Source organism: Heterocephalus glaber, unplaced genomic scaffold (genome assembly GCF_053883595.1).
Source record: "Heterocephalus glaber isolate CG9 unplaced genomic scaffold, H.glaber_assembly_v1.0 deba00001673, whole genome shotgun sequence".
NCBI classification, from domain to species: Eukaryota; Metazoa; Chordata; class Mammalia; order Rodentia; family Bathyergidae; genus Heterocephalus; species Heterocephalus glaber.
Genome location: NW_028258410.1, coordinates 18,674,181 through 18,682,484, shown reverse-complemented (window position 1 = coordinate 18,682,484; position 8,304 = coordinate 18,674,181).

The window sequence follows — 8,304 nt, the reverse complement described above, 5'->3', positions numbered from 1 at the left end:
CCGCCCGCTGGCGGACCCGCGCGCCCCTGACCAAGAAAGGAGGTCGCTTGTTTGCACGAGCGGAGGCTTCCGGTGCGCGAGGGCCCAGCAACCTGCAAGTCTCCCGGGCTCCGGCGCGAGGGAGGTGTGGGCTACTGCTTGAGAGGGGTAAGGGTGTTAGGTCTGGGCGGGCTGCGGTTGTGAGTAAAAGGAGGAAGGGAGGTGCAAAACAGCGCGTTTCGTCTCGGGCACTTTGCTACCTAGTTGACTGCTCATATCCTTCCTACAAGCTCAGGATTAATGTGAAAATTGAAGCTGAGAGAGATGAAGGGATTTCTCTGAACTTAACTGTTAAGTGGCTGAGTCAGTTTGAAGCCAGGCCTGATGGTCTTACTTCCAGGGCCATTGTTGCCCGGCCAAAGGAGACTTGGGACGGGGCACAGTTAAGGGGTAGGGAGCATGCAGGCCACAGGAAAAGCGTTCACTCATCCAGCCACCGGTTCATTCATTCCTTCACTCATCAATCCATTCATTCGCTCATCCGAACCAATATTTATTAAGCACCTACTGTGTGCCAGGCACTGTGCTAGTTGCTGGAGATGGAAATACATCCTCGAAGAAGCAAGTTCCTACGCTCAGAGGCTTAGAGTCCGTGGCAGATGGAGAGCAAGGAAACCAATAAATAGGACACTGTAATCATTATAGGTTCGAGAATAAGCCTGTGATGGGGCAGCAGGGAATGGCCAGGCAGGACCTCCTGAGCTGGTCACATTTCAACAAAGACCTGAATGATGCAAAGGAAGTAGAAGGAACACCATGTGCAAAGGCCCTGGGGACTTATTATTTAAATAAATAATAAATCCAACACGAAACTCTTCCTTTGTCATAAATGGCCTGAGAAGCCCTTACATGGATGTGGAAAGGAAAGCTGAGAAAGATGCAAGGTCACATGGCTAACCCCTAGCGCAGTAAGGGTCATTGTTCATCGGACAGCAGCGCTTACTAAGCTGTTCTCCACCCCATCCGCTGCTTCCACTCAGGTGGGCGGCTGTTGTCTCCCACGTGGATGTCCTCGGCAACCTCCATTCTCCATATGGCAGTCAGTCTACTCAAAACACCCTCCTGCTGAAGCCTTTAAATGCTCCCCATTCCCTCTACAAAACAGTAGGAGTTGAGTAGCCACAGAATTACCCAATGAAACTGGGCAATTTAGTAACTTATACAGATCCTGTCTCAAAAAATAAAAAGGGCTGGGGATGTAGCTCAGTGTGAAGCCCCTGGGTTCCACCCACAGTACTTTGCCAAAAAAGGGCCAGAGATTTAGCTCAGTGGCACGGCGCCTGCCATGCAAGCGCAAGGTCCTGAATTCATTCCCCGGTACCGAAAAAAAATTATCCAATGAAGACACACATCAGACCACAGAGAGCTTTTACAATCTCTCCAGGCCATGGGCGCTGTACTCACAAAGCTCTGCACAGAGGCTGGGACTAGGATGGGGCTAGTGAGGTCCAGGACATCAAATTTCAGGAGGGTTCAGCCTGGTCCAACTCAGCTTGCGACCCTGTGGGTGCCTCGCTTGCCCCTGCCTGGCCTTGGCACTACTAGTGCCTGAGACGTGCTGCACCTCCAGTACCTACTGGCACTTTGCAAAGCCTCTGGAGCACACCATGCCCTGTCCCTCCCCTGCCCAAACTGTCCCCAGATCCATCACCCTCTCAGGGAAGCCCTCTCTGATTTCTCCAACCAGCTCAACTTCAGCTCTACTTGGCTCTCAGCGTGCCAGGTGTTCCCCCTTTCCAGGCACAGGCAGTTCAACTTCATGTCATTTTATATATCACATGGTACAAAATTTGCCTTGGGGAGCACACAAAATACCTGCCCCGGACATTGGGTCATTGTAAAGCATGAGCACGGGCAGAAACATTTGTTCCCCAAAGGTAGACTCACTTGAGAAGTGAAAATTTCTAGGTTCAAGACTTTCTTTGCCACTTTGCTGTGTGACTTCAAGAACGAGACATGAAACGTTCCAGGCATCAGTTTCCCTTCTGAAAAGGGAGAGGATAGCATAGACCTGAGACTTGCTATGGAGACAAAATATTTTGATAAAATCCCTTGGCCCACGGAAGAGGGACACCAGAAAAGCTGACATGTGCCAAGCCATTATATCCCACTCCCAACTTGATGCAGCACTTCCTAGGAATATACCTTTTATTTCCTTTAAAAAAAAATTTTTTTTTAGACAAGGTCTCACTACATCCTCCAGGTTGGCCTTGAACGAGCAATCGTCCTGCCTCAGCCTCCAGAGTGGTCGGATTACAGGTGTGTACCACCGCAGTAGGTTCCGGAATATCTCCGTTTTAAAGATAAGAAAACATACTCAGAGCCAACAAGTGGAGCGAAGACGAAAACATGAGCCTCTTATCCACGATACTCAAAGTTTCTACTCGCATAGATTCTCTGGTTCTCGTAGGGAATATCTTGCAGGCAAAATTGATAATAACGCAAATTCCCGTGCAAGGTATAGCGCAGGAGGACGAGGTTAAACCGCATGTTTCAGAGCATACTGGTAGCTGTAGTTCAGCGGTCTCGGCGCATGCTGGGAGTTGTAGTACTCACACTCCGTACGAGAGGCTCCGCCCTTTTTGGACGTCACATCCAGGCCCCAGTTCTGCACCTCTTGGCTCTGGGCTTGAGCTGATAAACTCAGCTGACGGGATAAGAGAATCTTGTTTTATCGGATTGTTGGGAAGCTTAAAATGGTTAAAAGAACTAGAGAATTTAGAGGAGGGCTTGACACTAAGTGCTGTATAAATAAATATTAATTGCTATTATTTAATTCTCAATGACCCTTACAAATTAACTGTTTCCATCTCCATTTGTCAAATGAGGAAACTGAGGCTCATAGGAGTTATTGATTGATTGATTGATTTTTGAGACAAGGTCTCGCTATGTAGTCCAGGCTGGCCTCGAATTTGCAGCGAGAGTCCTGCCTCAGCCTCCTGAGTGCTGGGATTACAGGTGTGTGCCACCAGGCTCGGTTTCAGAGAAGTTAAATAAATGAGTTAGAATTAGATGTTAAGGTCACACAACAAAGAAGGAGTAAAACCAGTTTTGGAATCAGCTGCTTTTAACCTTGGGGCGCCTGCTGGCTCCCTGAAGTGAGGGAGGTGGAGCCCAGGAGATTTTAAACAAAATATACAAAGTAGATCTGTGTTTTCATAAGGTGCAGGGTGGCTGCTGCCTCAAGGCGACTGAATTGGGCAGCAGCAAGATTGGAGGTGGAGGAGTGCAGAGAGGAGGTGCATTGCATTCTACTGACTGCCAGAGTTGCCATGTTCCCACATGGGGAAAGGGATGTTTGAATCATTTCCCTCACCTGGTAAAAGCTGGGGAAGAAAGCCTGTTCTGTCTTGTTTCCTTCTTTGTATAATATGAGGTTGTGATAGTTCGAGCTGTGGCAACCACAATGAGACCATGAGGCACAAGTCTCACCAAAAAGCTAATACTCTGAATGTGCCAGCACAGAAAAATCGCAAGAGCTAGGTTCTGGAAGATATGATTGAGCTACTGAAGGAATCTGGGGCTGCCTACCTACAGACATCTTAAGGCATGAGAGTGTAAATGTCCCTTAATCTGTTCTCAAAGGCAGGTTTTTGTACAGTCCGAAAACATGTAATAAATATAGGAAACTGGCCCAGTCAGAGGTCCGGTCCAGAGGCTATAGATTTGACTGTCCCAAGTATTCATTCAAAAGCTGTGTTCAGGCTGGCCGTGGTGACGCACACCTATGATCTCGGCACTCAGGAGGCTGAGGCAGGAGCATCATTGCAAATTCAAGGCCAGCCTGAACTACATAGTGAGACTGTCTCACCCCCCCCCCCCAAAAAACTATGTTCAAACAAGGTGGGCTGTTTCAGAATTTCTGGATGTTAAAGACATGGGTGATTTGAAAAGAAGTATATTAAAAAAAGTAAAAACATAAAATTATATAATGTTTTCCATAGCTAGGTGTGGTGGCACACACATGTAATCCCAGCACTGGGGAGGCTGAAGTGGGAGGATAGCCAAGAGTTCAAGACTAGCCTGTGCTACACATAGTGGGTTCAAGGCTATCATGGACTGCATAGTGAGACCCTGTCTCAAAAAACAAAAACATATAATGTTTTCCATAATATGTTTATATTCCCAGTTCATAATTGAGGAAAAGAAAACCCTAACCCCATGCTATAGTGTTTATTTATTTATTTGGGTTTTTTGAGACAGGGTCTCATTATGTAGCCAGGGCTGGCCTCAACATGCAGCAATCCTTCTGCCTCAGCCTCCAGAGTGCTGAGATCATAGGCATGTGCCATCATGCCCCGCTCATATTGAGACATTATAATGTGTGATTAAAATAAAATATACAATCACAAAGGTGTGGGAGTGGGTGAAGAAGGGCACAGTACATTTCACTCACTCCTCTGTTGATGGACATCTGGGTTATTTCTTTCTTTTTTTATTTTGCTAAGCATATGTTCTACCCCTGAGCCCCAGCCCAGCTTCTGCCTTACACAATTTATTTCTTCAATGTCTGAATTTCATATCATTTGTTAATCTGTGGTCAGGGAAAAAGGAACAAAGGGCAAAGGTCTGGGTGGGGGTGAGGGGAATGATAGATTTGGAGTTAATTCATAGAGTTCTTGCAATTCTTAAAAGGCTGGGTGCGGTGGCATACACCTGTAATCCCAGCACTTGGAAGGCTGAGGCAGGAGGATTGCTACAAGTTCGAGGCCACTCTGAGCTACATAGTGAGTACAAGACCACCCTGAACTGCATAGCAAGACCCTGTCTCAAAAAAACAAGAAAAGAAAATAGGGCTGGCATGTGGCTCAGTGGTACAGCGCTTGCCTAGCACACACAAGGCCCTGGGCTCAAACCCTAACACCATAAAAAGGAAAAAAAGAAAACCAAAAACCTCCCAAAAGATAATAATTATAGCAAACATATATCAAGCATTTACTGTGTTCCAGGAACATGGTGCTTTGCATTTTCACAACTAGCCTGTGATGTAAGCACAGTACCCTAACATCCCCTATTTTACTCATAAGGCAGATGAGACAGAATAGTTGAATAACTTGCCCAAAGTCACAAGCTTATAAGTGGCAGAGCTGGGATTTGAACCCCAAGCCCTTAACCACTACTACCCTATCTTCCAGGAAAACTGGAAAAGAACACGAAGATATAAAAGAAATGCAAATGACTTTTCAACTCACAGTAAGATATTCAATCTCACTCAACATGTTGTATTTCAGTGATTCTAAGATAGAACTTTTACATTCAAACATCTGAAATCAGGATGCCCCTTAAGACCTCTTAGATTCAGTGAAATATGGTAAAAGAAATGCAAATGAAAACCACCTATCAGATGGGCAGAGGACTCAACATCTGAGGACACCCTTTGTTGGCAAGGGTGTGGGAATTGGGCTCCCTCAGAGCTGTGAGTAGAAACGGCATAGCTGCAGTGGAAGGCTGGAGTGAGGTTGCGCAACTTAAATCACAAGCAGCCTTTGGCCCTGATGCAGTTTCCAGGAAATGGGCCTTTGGATCCACAGGCCCTACAGAGCAAAGACTAAGAGCTCTGTTGCCGGTAAGCTCAGTTTGTAAGACCCCAGTGTGAAAATAATCTCTACACCCAGTGAGATGAGTTCTAAAAATGCAGAGAAAGCCTGGTGCCTGGCGCACACCTGCGAGCCCAACTTTGAAGGAGGCCAGACTGGGGAATTTAGTGAGGTCCTATCTCAAAAATAAAAAGTGAGGTTCAATCCCCACTTCAGAAAAACAACAACAAAAGATCGAGTCCACTCAGACATTAGAAAGTTACACAGCTGAAAAAGGAATAAGGAAATTATCTGATTATAGATAATAATACTATCTCAAAGTTGGGCGTGGTAGTGCACACCTGTAATCCTAGCACTTGGGGGGCTGAGGCAGGAGGATTCCTGCAAGTTGGAGGCCAGCCTGGGGTACATAGTGAGCTCAAGGCCAGCCTCAACTACAAAGGGAGACCCCCCCCTCCAAAAAAGCAAAAAAAGAGCACTACCTCCAAAGTATATTAAATGAAAAAAAGGAAAGGAAAGGGAGAGCTGTATGCATCATGTCCGCATTGGGTGTGAAAGGGGTGTGTGCTTCCCTAAGGGGCTTGCAAGGGTCTTGTCAAAATGATGGCCTTAGAAGGGGACTGAGGGCTGGGGGACACAACAGAGGAGCAGCCTACTCTTTTCAGGGGTGGTAACCTTTTCCTGTAAAAGGGCCAGAGAATAAATATTTTAGCTTTGTGCTCGGTTGCTCTATGTTGCAACCATTTGTTTACCTCAGTTGCTACAGAGCCAGAGCCACAGACAGTAGGTAAATGAATGGGCGTGGTTGTGCCAATTCAGCTTTACAATGGACACTGAAATTGGCAGGGCAAGCGTTGTAAAATACCCACCCCACACAAACATGTGTGAAATGCTTGTTAGCCAACCATGGTGGCGCATGCCTGTAATTCCAGCATCCTGGGAGGCTAAGGCAAGAGGATGGCAAGTTTTTTTATTTTTAGATTTTAAAAATAAATTTTATTTTATTTTATTTCATTTTATTCCATTCCCTCCTCAAGCCCTCCCCCCTCCCTATGTACAAAAGCTTTGTTTCCATTTTTTCCTTCTATTTTCACTTTTTTTCTTGTCCCTTCCTTCCTTTCTCCCTCCCTCCTCCATTTCCCTTCCCCTTTGAACACTTTCTTCCCATTTCCCAACATCCATTATACATCTCAGTCCTTATTTCCACATTCAGTTTCTCCAGGATGGCAAGTTTAAGCCCATACTGGGCAATTTAGTAACTTGTTGAGACCCTGCCTCAAAATACACAATGGAAAAGGAGGCTGATGTGCTTGCTTCGGCAGCACATATACTAAAATTGGAACGAAAAGGAGGCTGAGGGTGTAGCTTAGTGGAAGGTCCTGGGTTCAGCCCTCAGTACCACCACTACCACACACCCACACACACACACACACACACACAAAAACAAGTTTGTGGGCCATAGAACAGCCACTGACCACAGTCAGCTGACCGTTCCTCTTCCCCCTTTTTATGGTTTGGTTCATATTCCTTACATTATGCAAGTAAGACTTCTTACAAAACAATATGTCAAAGGGTGGGCTGAATATTCCGAGTTTATCCATGGGGCTGGGTTAACGTTGGGGGCAGGCAGCCTGAGGCGAGCACCTACATCCCCTGTAAGAGAGACAGGCCCAGGGCCTGGGGGGGGGGGGGCTACCCATTTGCTCTGCATGTTTCCTACCTTGCTCTGCCACCAGAGAGCAGCACAAGCCTACCTGAAACCGGGCCCTCCCACCACAGCCACAGGGTTGGCCTAAGCAACTGTTTTATTTTGGCCACAGTGGTTTGTTTGTTTGTTTGTTTGGTATCTGGGATCGAACTCGGGTCCTTGCACTTGCGAGGCGGCCACAGTATGTTTTAAACATATAGCCATCATTGTAAAAATCTGCATTACTGCCATTTCTTTTTTTTTTTTTTGCCAGTACTGGGGATTGAACCCAGGGACTTTGCACTGAGCTAAACTTCCAGCCCTTTTTCAAAATTTTGAGACAAGGTTTCTAAATTGCCCAGGCTGAGCTCAGACTTGCTGTCCTCCTGCCTCAGCCTCCCAGGGAGTGCTGGGATGATAGGCTTGCACCATAATCCTCTTTTATGGCTCCTCTTTTGTTAGCTGATATGAGTAGCACTGAACTCTGGGGCCTGGTGTCTCCAGGTCATCTTGTCTCCAAGTCAGCAGCCACTTCTCACATGGAAGATGTTTTTGCCAAAGGACACATTTCTCACTTGTCACCTGCCTTGCCTTCTCCTTCCACTGGGATGCCTGCTGGATGTTAGAAGCCAAGGGTTCTGCTTGTACCTTCAGCCACCTAGCAGCTGTGTGACCTTGGGGATGATATAGGACCCTGTGCCTCAGATTCCCCATCTGCAAATGGGGCTAATAGCAATCACTGCTTAGAGCTGCAGAGACTGCATTTGTTTGTATTTTTAAGCCAGGGCCTCACTATGTAGCCCAGGCTGGCCTTGACCTCACAGCGAGCCTCCTGCCTCAGTCTCCTGAGTGCTGGGATGACAGGCGTGTGCCACCATGCCTGGGTTGCAGGGCCTGCTTTTGGGGCCTGTGCAGAGCTCTCTGTAGTTTGGAGTGTGGTCATTATTCGGTAGAATCTGAGTAGCATTTTCCCATCTGGCTGTCATGCACGCTGTTTGCAAGCCCCACCTCACAAGTGACCCCAACTCTCTCTAATCAGAG